The 16,969-nt window shown below is 33.0% G+C and overlaps 1 non-coding gene across 1 annotated transcript; it reads right to left on the bottom strand.

Annotated features, from left to right (window-relative positions):
- Positions 1-11,221: 11,221 nt before the first annotated feature.
- LOC121221477 (small nucleolar RNA R71) lies at positions 11,222-11,327 on the bottom strand. Its single transcript, XR_005918869.1, has one exon. It is a non-coding gene; the product is annotated as a small nucleolar RNA R71 (small nucleolar RNA).
- Between the last annotated feature and the right edge of the window lie 5,642 nt (positions 11,328-16,969).

The raw sequence follows: 16,969 nt of genomic DNA, 5'->3' as shown, positions 1-16,969 counted from the left end.
TAGTACTTACCGTCTTTCTATTATTTAACCGATAAATTCGAGTGATTGATCAAAACTAAAATTAACAAAATTAATTAACATGAAAAATAAAAAATCAAGAAAATAATTGAATAGTAACCAAGAAGAGAAACAATACCCAGGAAAGAATTCACCTAGATTTCATTTGTCCTTATCAATCTAAATTACGCAATTCCTTTACTTAGTATCTTGATCTGTAGAAATCCCAAAATTGTGCTAATATCTCTTTCAAGAGTAAGAGCAACTAACTCTAGGATGATTAATTGAAATTTCTTTTTAATTAAAACCCCTATTATTGCATTAACTCGATTGATGGATTCCATTATTAGATTTGACTCTAATCTAGTACATTTATGTCATCCTATTTCTAGGATTGAATGCAACTGCACTCAATTACGCTAGATCTACTCTTAAATAGGGTATGTTCCTCCTCCGATTTAAGCACATAAAAAATGAATCAATAATCTAGAAATATCAAACCAAGAATTAAGCACACATAATTGAGAAAAAAATCTAAGTATTTATTGCGTAAAATAAATATCAAACGATAGAGTTGATCATAGGGTTCATCTCCCTTAGGTATTTAAAAAATTAGTTCATGCTTGAAAATAAAATATCTCAAAAATAGTATAACCAAAAGAAATAAAGAAACTCATGATAATCTCTTGAGAAATCAACTATGAGTCTTTAATCTTGATGGAAATCTGCTTCAAAATCGGCTTAAATGGTGTTTTTCAATTTTTTTCTTGAATATTCTATGACGACTCTCTCCTATCTTCTTATTTTTTTCATATATAAGTCTTGGAATGCTCCAAAAACCTAAAAAACATGATTTCTCATAGCTCAGAGATTTCCAATTCGCAAATCAACACGGCCTACAACTTTGCTATGTGGCTTACACGGCCGTGTGGAAGGGGTCATCTCGTGTGGCTTCTGCAACTTGCTATGGTTTTATGATTTTCGATCTTTTTTCGCTCCTTTTGCTCCCAAATGCTCTCCTAAGTATAAAAACATGAATTTAAAGGATTAGGAGCAAAAAATTCACCATTAACATTGAATAATTATCCAAAAACGCATTAAGAATGAGATTAAAACATGTTACTTTTAGCACTTATCAAATATCCTTACACTTAAGTGTTTCCTTGTCCTCATGCAAAATCCTCAGCACACAATCAAGTTAACTTCTCTCAATTTATTATTTTCATTGATAATGTCTTAGGATAAAATACAAATAATCATGCATTAGAACTTCACACTAAAATGACACTAAACAACATAAGCAATCCAAGCAGAGAATTTTAAGGATTAAAAACATTAGACATCTCCCATATCTCAATAATTACCTAAAATTAAAACTCTACAACAATTAACATCCTCATTAAGGATTCACTCAAAACACTCAAAGTGTTTAAGGTTCAAGTAATATGCACTCAACAATTGAACGAGAAATGCTTTTACTATATGCTTGCTTGGAAATCAAATCTCCACCACTATATAAATGAGATGACACACTAATCAAGAGGTTTTAACAATGTTGTAATCGAGCTTAGGTTAATGGTATGGAAAAAGTCAAAAGAGTTGGTTACAATCGAGAGTTGAGTTGATAAATTATCAAACTAAAAAAAATAATTTGTTGAATTAAAAGAATTTACATCAACAAGAAATAAAGAATGAAATCGAGCTTTTCAATAGAATATGAAACTAACGATTCAAGCTCAATCAATTTTTTTCACCTTTTTTTTTTCTTTCATTTCAGTTTTTTGATAGAGTAAAATTCAACAATACAAATGATGGAACATAGTTAAGCAACTAACCAAATCAAATCTCGAAAAAAATGTGTCAATAAAAAAGGATAATTTTACAACATAGATATGAGTTACGGGTTAACATAAATGGGTGAGAGAAGAAAAATGTGCTAGGATCAATCGGGTTTACTAAGGGTTAATGCAATAGGTAAGCTAATTAGAGGTTAGGTGGGTTAAATCCTAAGTGCCTCTATCATATCAATATATCAAATCAATAATGTGGTCTTGACATGTATAACCGAAGCAAGTTCTAGAATAAAAAATTAAGTTGACATACTAACAACCAAAAATAAAATGAGCACGAAATAAAATATATGCTCTAGAGGCTCAAAAGCTCACAAAAATTTTATCGTCTTGATGTCAAACTTGCAAATTTAAAATTTCAAAATAATAATTTAGTTCAGAGAGATAACCTAAAATAATAATTTCTAAAAAACAACTTATCATGCTTGAATCTCTCAAGTCTTAAAGTATAAATCAAACAATTCATAAAAACTCACAAATGATTCTAAAATAGAATAAATAAAAACTCTAAATTAAAAAAGAATTCACTTCAATGATATGTGTGAGAAAATTACTTACACTCAAACAATAATTCGAAGATTTCATCGCATAAGCATATAAACATCCTCCCCGCACTTAATATGTACATTATCCTCAATGTACAAACAGATAGACACAAAATAAGCACAATATCAAAAGGGAGGGAGAGAACTGAAACTACCCTGAATTTAGATGAACTTGCCGAAATAGGGAAACCTAAAATCGTAGGCAATTCTAAATAAAGTACATATTTCTGAGAAAACTAATTAGAAAATAGAAAAAATTAAATAAGATAAAGAGATAACAACTAGAAAAACAAACAACCTAAAAATTAACAAAAATAACAATGTATAATGAATGAAAAAAAAACATATAATTCTTAAAAATAACATAAAACAACTAACAATAAATAAAAGTACAATTGAAAATAAAAATAAAAATAACTAAAATGGAAAACTAAAGTAAATCAGTGATCGACAGTAGGTGGTAAATCAAAATCGTGAGGCGTAACACCGGGTGGAGAAATACAAAAATCTTGACATATCCACTACAGATACGCCTCAATGTCATCGATCCCACTGACTGTTATTTTTTATTACAATAAATATCTTCAAGTGTAACCGTATGCGCAGGCCCAGTAGTAGAGTGACTAGCGGGAGGATTAGGAATAGGTCACGATGGTGGTAGAAGATCATCGTTTAGATGCTCATCATCCTCATTTTGCTGAGTCAGATGCAACAACACATACTGATCACCGAAAGGCCCAGGCTGACGAGTGACCATTCTCATATGTTTCATTATATTTAAGTCCAGTGGTGCCATTTCCCCAACCAAAGTGAGTACCAATCTACTTAGGGGTCTCGAGAAGGTTGAAGTAATGAGCCAAGCGTGTTACATAAGGACCCATACAGATAGGTTCTATCAATGATCACTCACTTTGATGACAAAAACACTAGGCCATGAAATGGGCTAGATGAATAGGGTATTGCTTGTGCATGCTCCATAAGAAGTATGCATCTAAAATGCCCACGAAACTCATACTCTCCTTTTGACTAGTCAAAGTGTGAGCTAAAGTGGCGCGAATTATCGCAAGGCTAGGGGGAGGCACCAAGCCTTGGACTGGCTTGGTTTGTACGAAATGGAAACCTTAGATATGTTAGACCAACAAAGAGGTCAGTCGATGGATGTGCCACGGGAGGGTGGAGAACTCGGGTGTTTCCAAGAAATCATCAGAATATAAGCCGAGAGTGACTCCAAATCCCGCAACACTAAAGTGTCAAGTGATACCATCAAGACAGAATGAAATCACTTGTTGTTCGTCCCTTGACAATAGCACTGTCTACAGAGAGAATGTTGAGAAAAAATCTAAAGTAAGCTTAACATATGTTGGCTCCACGATGGCGAAGAATTGCTCTCATGGAGTCGAGTCCAATAGAGCATGAACCAGTGCATATAAACCTACAGTTTGAAGGGCTTCCCAGTCAATACACCAACCTAAACCCAATGATATAACCCTAAGGTGTTGGTACCTCTCTTCATAGGGTGGTTGGTTGAATGTGAGGTATCGATGGTGAGTGGTTGCAGTCAAAGAGGATGAAGATGAGGTCCCGATAACTTTTCATTTCTTGGAATAAGCGGGCACTTTACTCTTTCCTCGTGTGTTTGGCATCATGTACCTGAAAGACGAATGATAATAAAATGTATCAGCATAAAAAAATCAATAAAGTAAATGGATGAATTCAAATATGAAGCACAATGGTCCCAATCCAATCTACTGCACAATGAAAATCAACTCACAAACTAAAATCTAAATAATTCTAAAGAAAATAATAAAAAAATTAATCTAAAACTAATATAACAACCAACTAAATAGAACAAAAATTAGACGTAACAATATAAACAACAATAATGATAATAATAATGATAATAATAATAGTAATGTAATGATAATATGATAATAAATATAAAATAAAAAAATAAACAAAAAGACAAGATTTGGGACAAACGATGGAAGGGATGGATGGACGGTGATGCAAGCGGCGGTGGTGGAAGGGATAGCTGTCAGCAATGGCATGATGGAGAAGGAAAATGGCTAGCGATGAACAACGATGGAAGGGATTGGCCGACGATTATGTGTAGAGTAAGGAGGAGGGCAAAGGACCGGGTGTGGGGGAAAAGAGAGGCGACAATGTTGAGGTTTTGAAGGGAGAAAAGGAAAGGTTTTAGGGGGTGGAAATGATTGTGTAGAATATAGGAAGGAAAGAGGCAATTGTGTAGTAGATGGCGGATGGATCAATGAGGGGAGGAGGTGGCCAATGGTTGGTTTTGTGTGAAATTCAATTTCATCAATTACCTATTAATGGAAATTTGATAAGCATTTATCAATTGAAAAATCTAAGGTATAGGTAAGCTTAATCAAGCTTAGATGATAATAAAAACATAAAACTTTCCAACGAAAAGAAAAAACATTATCTTTGAGATTTTGGACTAAATTGCAAAAAAGGAAAAACATTCTTTCTTTTCGTTTCTTCACTTGAACAACAAAATGGAAGGATGAAGGGTGTATGTCTTTCATCTCTCCACTAACATGACCTTATATATGATGATGAACCATTTAATTAAACTTTATTAACTTTAATTTTAACCTTAAAAATGTTTAATACATTAATTAACCTTCTTAACCACAAGAGAGTGGATTACCATCAAATTCCATTAACTCATTTCAATTTAATGGTTAATAAACCATTTGGTCATCTGACTAATTGTTATGACAACCAAGAAGTTAGTGGTGTCGAAAAGAGTGGTTTCAGAACCCGTTTCTGTAAATAAAAATTGTAAATATTTTTATTAAATATTTATAGAGTTGGTGTAAAAGTGAATAAAATTTTGGTTGAGTAATTTGTCGAATTTGGGCTTAATTAATGTACAAGGACTAAAATGTAAAAGTGTTAAAAGTATAATTTCTTAAAGAATATTTAAGTAGAACTCATGTAAGGGAATTCTAAAGTAAATATACCCTTAATATGTATATAGTGGCCAGTTAAGGAATTAAAAACATGTATGTTTTTATGTTTTAAACATAAATTTGGTGGATAAAAAGACATTTTTATTCATCATTCTTCATGTAAAAACAAACCAAATGGTGGAGAAGAAGTCAATGCACAACTAGGGTTCTTTAAGTTTCCAGCTTCAATTGGTTAGTGCAATTTAGTCATTTTCTTATAAATTTTATGTTTTCAGAATCCCGATAGCTTGGGCTAGTTGACCCATGTCGTATTTTTTGATAATATTAAAGATTAAGAAAGTTTATATGGATGCATAGTTGACATTCTAGGGATTAGTTTGATAGATTTAAAGTTCAGAGTTGAAAAATGACTAAATTGTAAAGTAAATTGATGATTTTGTGCTTTAAGGACTAAATTGCACCAATTTTGAAATTCTTGGAAGAAACGAGAAAAAAAGGGAGTTAAATTAGGCCTAGAGTGAAATTAGTATTAAAATTTGTGGTTAATTGTTGAAGTTATGTTAGTCTTAGTTTTAGGGACTAAATTGAATAAAATGCAAGTGTTGCATAAATTAGAAATTGAATGTGAAAATGGTTGTATATTAATAATTTCATATTTTTTTGTTAATTTGTAGCTAATGTTCACCCAGATTCCTCGATAAACAAAGGAAAAGACAAAGTCGTCGACGAATAGCTTGGAGTTTGCGGTTTGTGTTTTTGTAATTTGAACTAACTTATAAATTGTTGCATATTGACTTATTGTTCATGCTAAGCATTTGAGGTGAGAATTCTTGCTCAAATGGGCTGATTCGAATCAATTGGTGATTATAAGGATTAAATTATGCATATTTAAGAAATGTATGTTTTTATTTATAAATGTATGAATTGAATGTGTTTGGAATAATCGCGGTTGATATTAAGTTGAATAAATCTATACTTGCTGAGAGAAAATGTGAAATTGAAACATTGGTTTGTATTGCAATACTAAAAGAAAACCCTATTAACGATTCGAGCAGAGTTCGATATAGTTGGCATGCCATAGGATAGGAAGAGTTCAGGGATTCTTTGACTACAAGTTGATGAGGCACTGGGTACAAATTTTCTTTGGTTTAACCGATGAGACACTAGATGTCGACCTATCTATAGCACTGGGTGCAACTAATTTCTTTGAATTTATTTGATGAGGCACTGGGTGCCAAACTGGTGTGTAGGTTGGATTCGTTTATCCGTTCAAGCCCGATGTCTTGTTAATAGGAGAAAACAAATGGTAAAATCGGGATATTTAATGTTGAAATGGCGAATGTTGAAATATGAAAATGAAATGTGAAAAGTGACATGGAATGGTGAATTGAACTATGAATATTGATTGTATACGAACAACAAACTTTTGAATTATGAATTGATATGAAATGTGCCATTATATTAGTTGAATTAGCAAATAATGATGTGAATTAAACTATTGGATTTGCATATTGCATATTATCTTTATTTAATTTATGCATCATTATGAATTTTATTATGTTTTAAATGTTCAGATTATAGAAATACCACTGAGTTATACACAGTGTACGATTTTGTTTTTCCCATGCGCAGGTTAGGTACTTATCGGTTCTATTCTCGACTCAACATCTAGCGGTAATCCCGAACTCAAGTGTTGGTGAATGGTTCTTTTTGGTCTTGGCATGTACCTAGGATGTTTAATCCTTATTATGATCATTTTGAATCTTGTTGGTCTTTTAAGAATAGGTAATTAAGTATAAGTGTAGTGGCAATGGTCATTTGGTAGATAATTGGTAGTTTGTTTGGTTTTTAGGCTTAAAATCTTCATGAATGAGATAGTAACATGCTAAACCTTGTGTTTTGGTTAATGCTTGGATGTGGGTTGGTAAATGTGTACTTAGATAATGTTTAGCAAGGAGTTGGTAAGTTCATGTTTACATCTATGCTTTGTTTGAAAAAAGATTTGATAGTTCAAGTATTTAGGTTATAATACGTATATGAAATCACATGTTGAATGGTTAAATACTTGTAGTTTTGGCTTGATAATGAGGTGCCACTGAAGGCATATTGGTTAGACATTTTGGTTGATTGTATAGGTGATATTGAGATATGCCCTTGGTTGATATAGTTAACTTTTGAATGGTATGTGAATTGAGCACGAAATGAACATTTTAAAGATAGATTTTTACAGTTTCTAAACTTAAATATCGATATTGTGGCATTTGGTATCGATACTTGACCATATGAATAGTTTTAAACAATCAGAATGCCAAAATGGTATCGATATTTATTTGAGTATCGTTATTTTTCATAAAATATTGGTACCACAAATTAAATATCGACACTCTTGTTTTTCATGACAAATAGAATTGTGAAGTGGTATTGATACGGCATCGATACCCAACAATTAAATATCGATACTGACTTAAAAACTTTATAATTTTGGAGATTTAATATTCAATCCTATTTCATGCCTGAATTTCAAAATTAAGTCCTTGTAGTTTTTAAAATTATTATGTTGCATAAAATGTCAATGAAACTTATATAAATTGTTTATAATTGATTGAAATTGTTTATAGCATCCCATTACTCAAGTTTGGTGACCAGACCAGGTAATGGGTGTTACAATTGTAATTTGTTCCTCTAGCATGTTTTAATTTAAAACTCAATAGTGATTTAACTTTTACAATTTAGTCCCTGAACTTTAATTAAGGACTTTTGTTGGATCTTGTGCCCTAAATGTAGTATATTCATTTTGTATAGTTGTATTTTTTTAATAAATTAGTTTAATAAAATTATCCATTAATTACATTAATACTTTTTGTATATTGTCCTCAACGGTTTTTTTACGTATGGAAGCAAATATTAGTTCATTGGTTATCTCATGTTTAATAATACTAAGTGTTATTACGTGGTCGAATCGTAATACGAAAACACAAATTATATTAGTTGATAAACATAAACTTGTCCTTAGTCTAATCGAAAATGGACAAACCCATTGAATGACTAGTATGCCATGTATCAAGTCCAATTAGGGATATGCTTTATCTTGAACATCAGAGCGGAAGACTCCCAAAAGATAGAGACATTTATATGACTAATTGGATTGGCAGTACATCAAACAGGACCAAAGTAGAATACATCCTGAATCCATTTATAAATTTATTCACTTGTGACATGTGACACTCGGTTTGCAATAGAATTTTAAAGTTTAGAAAGGAGTTGGGAGCTAATTAAAAGAAACCATGGGTTTGGTGGCCTCTACTATAAAATCTGAAATTTTTAGTGGCTAAATGGAAAATAGTTGGGTTCAATTTTGATTCAGTTACATTAGAATTGTCTAGTTCTTGAGTGGGAAACATAATCATGTTGACTGTCGGTTTTGATGTGGTTTTTAGGTGACCATGCCGGTAAGATTATATATAGTTGAGAAGTGTTATTCTGGGGGGAGATTCTTCTCAATTCCTTTTCATTTCCTCCTTTTTTTAATCTTCATAATTAGTTTGTCTAAAGAAGAGAAAGTTCAAGGAAAGCTCTATGTCACCCTTCAATCTAATGGATAATTTGTTTCGGGTTAGATGGTAGTGTTGGAAATCAATTTGTTGTTATTTGGGCCTCCGTCTAGAGCTGGGTTCGCTTAGTATTTTTTTTGGAAACTCTAAGGTAGCTAAATGATCTTTCGTAATTAGGTGTAGCAGATTAAATAGTTTTCACTTTTAATGAGCTTGAATACATGCATTTTCATTACATTTTAGTTAAGTTTTTTTAGTTTTACTCATATCTAATAAAATGTGCAAATTGAGTCTTTTATTAACCATAAGGGCCAAATAAGGCCTAAGGGAGAGCTAACATACTTCGTGAGTGTGCAGCAGACCAGTACAAGGCATTTTAGGCTGATACTAGACACTGTGTCGCAACACGGGAGGTTTGATGATGCAACATGGAGAGTAGAATGGAGAAAGTGCGAAACTGCCTTCGATGTCACAACACTAACTAAGGATGTCATGACATACCCCTGAAGACATCCCAAGGAGGAGCATACTGACTTCTATGTCACGACACAGGTCTTGGTGTTGCAACATCAACTCTGGGACAAAAATTAAATACAAAGCAGGGGCATTTTGGTTCACGCAATTGAAATTAAAACTCGAGAATGTCAGCTGACCTAGGGTTAAGGATAACGGCCATGTAAAAGCTATAAATAGGCTCCTTTGACACATGTTATGGACACCATTCCATTAACCTTGATTCTCTCTTTAGATTTATTTTTGTTTTCTTTCTTTCTTAGGTTTTTCAGAGTTTAGGTTATTTGTCCATTGCTTTCCAACAAAAGATATGATTTGTAAAGATGACCAACTTTTGAGGATTCGTGTTATTATTTATATAAATCATTCTTTTCTTAAACTCTTCACTACAATTCATTCACCATGCTTTATTCTTCCATCTATTTCATGTTATTTATGAAAGCCATGAGGAACTAATCCTTCTATGGGGGATTAGTGAGTGGAGGCATGATTCATTAACTGTTTTGTAGGGTTACTCAATAGATCAGCTGTTTGGGAAATGAAAAGAGTGAAACAAACCCTAGGCCTAACAACCTTGGAAAGTAATCGAGGTGGGAATTAACCCAAATTGGTATTGGCCATCCGTGAACACCTTTACCCCATGCCAGTCTAGACTGTGAGGTCGGAAGATAAGTAGTCCTTGCTGACTCGTTATGTAATTGGAAGATCCTACTAGGGTACCAATTAGTTGGTTGATGAGAAACCCGAAACGACAATTGATTGTGATTGCCGAAACAAGCTAATCACCCATCATCAGGATTGATTCCTTCTATTTTTTCTATCTCTTGAAATTTATTTTTTCTTTTATGTTATTTAGTTTTTATTATTAGTACTATAAAACTCCAAAAACTGGATTAAATTATTAATTAGATCCTTTAGTGTATATGTTAAAATTGATCTAGCCTTCGCCTCCCTTAGGTATGATCCTTGGAGTACTCATCCACTTCGTTGTAAAACTATATTACAGCTAGACTCGTATACTTGCAAATACCGCCTTGTAATTTTATATTTTAACGCAATATTCACAATCTGGACGTTTGTACATTTGGAGGCGGTCAAGTTGTTAGTGCTGTTGCTGAGGAGGCAATGTTACTAGGTTAATTTTAATTTTCACATTTAGTTAGAATGATTAGGAAATTTTTTAGTTATAGATACGATTTTATTTATTGTTACTAATCTATTCATTCTAAGTTAGTGTATGAATCGTAGTAGAGGCACACCTGTTGTAGCAGCCACCAATCTAAAAAGAAGAATACGAAGAAACCGCCATCAACAATAGCAGCAACAGCAGATGCAAGATCTACACCTGCTGCAGGTGACGTACCACCTAAAAATCCACTGTTTAACGATGTTGATAATAATGTCTTAGGAGATCCACTTGCACCACAGCTACCCACGAATGTACAGATGGCTCGAAAAAAGAGAACCCTAAGGATTATGCCCTACCAAGATTTGACATGGTTCAAGAAAGTATATCAAGGTTGGAAATTACAAATATTAATTTCGAGATAAAATCGGCTATGATTCCGATGATCCAGAATAGTCTGCAATTTAGGGGCACTATGACAAAAGACCCTAATCAGTATCTAAAACAGTTTCTTCAACTTTGTGATACTTTTAAACTTAACGGGGTCACTGATGACGCTATTCGTCTTCGATTTTTCCCCTTCTCTTTGATTGATAACACATTTTATTGGTTAGACTCGCAGGCACCAGGATCTCTTACAACATGGGATGAACTCGTTGGAAATTCTTACAGAAGTTCTTCCCGATTAGCAAAGTCGTTCAATTGAGACGAGAGATTGTTGTCTTTAGATAGATAGAGGGAGAAAGTTTCTATGAGGCCTGGGAATGTTTCAAAATGATGATTGAAAAATGCCCGCACCATGGATTTCCTGAGTGGATGCAACTACAGGTATTTTATAATAGGTTGGATGCAAATGCACGATCTTGATTAGATGGAGCAGTAGGAGGAGCCCTTATGAACAGAACATATGAGGATGCATATGAAATCATTGAGAATATGACACTAAAATCCTACCAGTGGCCAATTGAACGATTCACATATGGTCAAAAACTTTGTATGGTAAAAGCTATCCAAGAGGATGATAACTATCAATAGTTAGTGGATAGACCCAAACGTATCGAATATTCTTATACACCGTCTATGCATGGAGGAGACAAACCTCTTTTCCACTATATCAACAATCTGACTGAGGATGTATATTACGTCAAGAATAGGGGTGGAAACCACTATTCAAATACATATAATCCTAGCTGAAGAGATCACCCGAATCTAGGATGGGGGAAACCAAGGAGCAGGTAATAATCTAAATCAAGTTAAAAACACTAATTACCAACCTCCTTATTTGCAAAAACCCTAGGATAGGGTCAACCCAAATGACCATACTGGATGTAGTCAACAATTGGATAGAATTGAGGGAGAGATGCAATCAATGAGAACAGATGTCAAATAGGTGCAGTTTGAGTGCACCAATTGATAAGCTATAAAAGTAACATATTTTAATCCCATTCTTAATGCGTTTTTGGATGATTAATTATGCACATTAGTGAATTTGATGCCCTTAATCCTTTAAATTCATGTTTCTATACTTAGGAGAGCATTTGGGAGATAAAGGAGCACAAAATGAGCCAAAATCAGACAAATATAGCTATTTTCAAGATCCACACGGCCTGGGCATTTCTACATGGGCTCGACACACGCCCATGTGTCAGCCAGTGTAGATTTCACACCTTGCTTCCCAAATACGCGAAAAACCCTAATTTTTAGGCTTTCTGAGAATTCTAAAGTATATAAATACCAATTAGAAGAAGACATCAGGGGGTAATCAGAGAAGATTGAAGAAAACACTCGAAGAACACCAACGGAATCAAATCAGAAGCAGATCCCCTTCAAGATCAAAGATCTCTTTTTAATTTTTTTCGAAGTTTTATTGAGTTTTTTTTATGTCTTGTGGTTATTCTAACTTTGAGATGTTTTCATTCAGGATTAAAAACTAATTCCCTAGGTACCTTGTAACAACCCGTTTTTAGGTCAAATCATAAAGTGGTTTTGGGACCACAAATTCAAAGTTAAAATATTAATTTTATTATTATATTAAAGTTTACATGATGATAGAATTATTAGGTGAAAATATCGAGAAGAAATTTTATCATTTACATGCTCAATTTGATAAAAAGGACTAAATCGCGTAAAGTGCAAAAGTTGAGTTCTAATAGTCAAAAGTATTAAATAGCTATAGAACCTTAAAGTAAGAGTCCTTATATGGTAATTAGAACACTAATAAAGATAGTGGAATGTGATCGCTTGGCATTTGTGTAATTAGTGATGTTTTTAAAGGTTATTTCAGTAATTTTTAAAATAATGATAAAAACAAATGAAATAAAACAAGTCTTCATCTTTTATTCATAATCATCAACCGAAATTAAAAGAGAAAAAGAAAGCCATTGTTGAGCTAGGTTCGGCCAACCCTATTCTGTCAATAGGTGAGTGATTTTTGTCTCGTTTTTGATAATTTCTATATTTTTGTGATCGTTGCAACTAGTACTAGCTAGCCCGTACCTTTATTTTTGAAACTGTTATAGATTTCAAATTGCTAAAATGTGAAATGTGGTGGTTAAAAGTGTGAATAAATTGAAAATATGGGCTGCTAGTAACATGTATTGAATTCGGCCAAGCATGGGTTTAGTGAAATTATGTGTATGTTGTGTTGTTTTGAAATAGATGCTAAATTGTAAAAATGTGAATGTTTAGGGGAAAATGTTTAAAATATCCCTAATGTGTGTTTTGGACTAAATTGAATAAATAGTTGATTAGATAAGCTATTTTGATAATATATAGATCAAGATAAGTTGAGATTGGGATTAGATCAGGGAAAAGGAAAAGCGGACGAATAGTCGTTAATTTCCATCCGAGCAACTTGAAGTAAGTTCGTATAATTAGAATAAAATTTTCATTTAATTGCAATTGTATGAAATGATTAGGTATATATATATGTGAATTGAATGGTTGAAATAAACAATATTTAATTTCTTAATTTGAAATGTATTGTGTAATACTGAGTCCCGTTTGAACTATAGAAAATCGTAGGATACGAGTGACATGTCACTAGGGTTACCATTTTCGTCCAGCTCCTGCATTTGTTGTGGACTCACCGCAGCTCGTATGAGCTTACCAATATATCAGCTCTTATAAGCTTACCATTTTAGCTCATAGAGCTTACTATTCTTTAGCTCAGAATAAGCTTATCGATCATGGCTTGTAACACCCCTTACCCGAGACCATCGCCGGAATTGAGTACGAGATGTCATCCAACTTAACTTACCAATTCGGAGCATAAAAATTTGCTTTTAAAATTAAATTCACTGTTCACAACAAAACTGTCCACCTGCGGGACTGTCACTAATTTAATTATCTCTCAAGTTACGAAACTTGAAATTTAAATCCATTAATTCTCCCTAAAACTAGACTCATATACCCTCTTACCATAAAATTTTTAGAATTTTTGGTTTAGCCAATTAGTACAGTTTATTCGTTAAATTCTCCCCTGTTTCACTACTCAATAGTTCTGACCTCTTGGCACTAAAAATCAATTATCTCATTTTACAGAATTCATATAATGTTATCGTTTGTTTCTTTTGAAAATATCTCACTAAGTAATCTAGATATAAAATTATGACCCATAATTTCTTCTGTACAATTTATAATGATTTTCTAAAGTCAGAACAGAGGACTTCAAAAACCATTTTGACCCTGTCTCACTAAAATTCAAATATCTCAAAATATAAAATTCATTTGCTTACACTGTTTCTTTCATGTAAAAATAGACTTGATAAGATTTAATTCTATTTATCATTCACTCTCTAATTACATTTCTACTATTTATGGTGATTTTTCACATTTACGTTACTACTGCTGTCAAAGAAACTGCTTCTTTGTATTAGCTACCATTTAAACATACATAACACCAAAACATAATCTTTACTAACCATTTCAATAGATAATCTTAGCCATATAATATGAACATACTCAAAACGATTAAGACTCTATGCATGCCATAGTTTTAAACATTTTGAAAACACATAATACCGAGATGATTATGATAGTGTGATACGAGCTCCGACGATCCCCAATTCGAACTAGCTCAAATCATTATAAAACAAAGGAAAGGAGTGTGTAAGCTACAAATAGCTTAGTAAGTTACATGTAAACAATAAGTACTCATTTAATAATTGACAATTTCTCTCATATAACTAATCAGACATTTCTTAGCAATTTCAATCACTTACACATGCATAATCTTACCCATTTCACTTGCACATGCACTTATACACTTAACATTTATCACATATGCTCATTCTTTTAAACGTACCTGCATACACACTTCATTTCATACTCACTTTAACTCATTATTAATCCTGTTGAACACTCGGAATATAGACAGATACATAGAGATTTAGCACATAAGTGCCACACTGATATGTAGCCGAAGCTACCACTGATCAATAACAATGGAAATGTCCACGGGCCTGCTCACACAGGCTGTCAGGTGTCTGCAACACAAGCTAGATCATCCATCACTCGGGACTCACTGTAACACTCTAACACTGTAACACTGATCTCTAGTGACATGTCACTTGTATCCACTTCTATTCCTAAGTTCAACCGGGAATTCACACTTAACACTTTATTTTCAACACTTTATCACTTGAATAATTCATGAACAAGTTTGCTTCCACATTCAATATTGATTCACATATCAAATAAAATTCAAATTTTATAAAAATATATTGCTATTATTTACACATAACTTACCTCGGTTGCAAAACGACTATTTTTGTAATTTAGTCGATAACCTTCTCTTTTCTCCGTTCACTTCTGCTATTTCTTCTTTCTTGATAATTGAGCTTAGAAAAATTAAGAACCCTAGCCTAGAGAACATGAAAGTTTCGGCAGAAACTTTTAAATTTTGAAGAAGATGGACACTTATTTCCTCTTTATTTTGTCTTTTATTCAATTTGGACAAAAATGCCCTTGACCCATTACTTAGATATTTTTCTAGAATTACCCTTTTGTGTCCATAACACTAATTTATGGTCTAATTGCCACATAAACACTTCCAATTTCATGCAATAATTCAATTAAGCCATTTAATCACTAATTAGACACATTTTGTATTTTTCTCAATTTAGTCCTAAAAATTCAATTAGGCACTAAATCATTAAAATTCCCTATCCATATTTTCACACAATATTTCATTCAGTCAGTAATTAATAAAAAATTATACAATTAAACTATTTCACTTCGGGTTTGTGGTTACAAAAGCACTATTTGTGAAGAGTTAAAAGTGCAATTACAAGAGTTTACGGATAAAGTATTCGTAAGACCAAGTTACTCTCCGTGGGGTGCTCCCATGCTATTTGTGAAGAAAAATGATGGGACATTGAGATTGTGTATTGATTATCATCAACTTAACAAAATGACAGTGAAGAATAAGTATCCATTGCCCCGAATAGATGACTTGTTTGATCAGTTAAAGGATGCCACAGTGTTTTCCAAAATTGATTTGAGATCCGAATATTACCAATTAAGTGTTAAAGAGTCAGATGTTCCAAAGACTGCTTTCAGAACCCGGTATGGCCACTATGAGTTTCTTGTAATGCCTTTTAGTCTGACTAATGCTCCAGCTATTTTTATGGATTTGATGATTAGATTTTTCGGCCCTACTTGGATAAATTTGTGGTGGTGTTTATAGATGATATTCTTATTTATTCCCGAAGTGAAGCTGAGCATGTCGAACATTTAAGAATTGTGCTACAGACTCTGTGAGAAAATAAATTGTTTACTAAATTTAGCAAGAGTGGATTTTGGCTCAGTGAAGTTGGATTTTTGGGACATATTGTGTCGAGAGATGGCATCCGAGTGAATTCGAATAAGATATCGGCAATAGTTGAATGGAAGCCTCCAAGAAATGTATCTGAAGTTAGGAGTTTCTGGGCTTAGCGAGATATTACCGTTGATTCGTAGAAGGTTATTCGATGATAGCTTCACCGATGACAAAATTGTTGCAAAAAGATGTTAAGTTCAAATGGACCGAGGAGTGTCAACAAAGTTTTGAGAAATTAAAGAAGTGTTTAACTGAGGCACCAGTGTTAGTGCAACCCGAGTCAGGAAAGGAATTTTTTGTTTATAGTGATGCGTCGTTAAATGGGCTCGGATGTGTATTGATGAAAGAAGGAAAAGTGATAGCATATGCTTCTCGACAATTGAAACCGCATGAACGAAATTATCCTACCCATGATTTAGAGTTGGCTGCTATTGTCTTTACTTTGAAGATTTGGCGTCATTATTTATATGGTGAGAAATGTCGAGTTTTTACAGATCATAAAAGTTTGAAATATGTTATGACACAAAAAGATCTAAATTTGCGGCAACGAAGATGGTTGGAATTGTTGAAAGATTATGAACTTGTGATAGATTATCATCCGGGAAAAGCCAATATTATTGCTGATGC

Source organism: Gossypium hirsutum, chromosome D09 (assembly GCF_007990345.1).
Source record: "Gossypium hirsutum isolate 1008001.06 chromosome D09, Gossypium_hirsutum_v2.1, whole genome shotgun sequence".
Lineage (NCBI taxonomy): Eukaryota > Viridiplantae > Streptophyta > Magnoliopsida > Malvales > Malvaceae > Gossypium > Gossypium hirsutum.
This window is presented reverse-complemented; position numbering and strand designations above follow the sequence as displayed.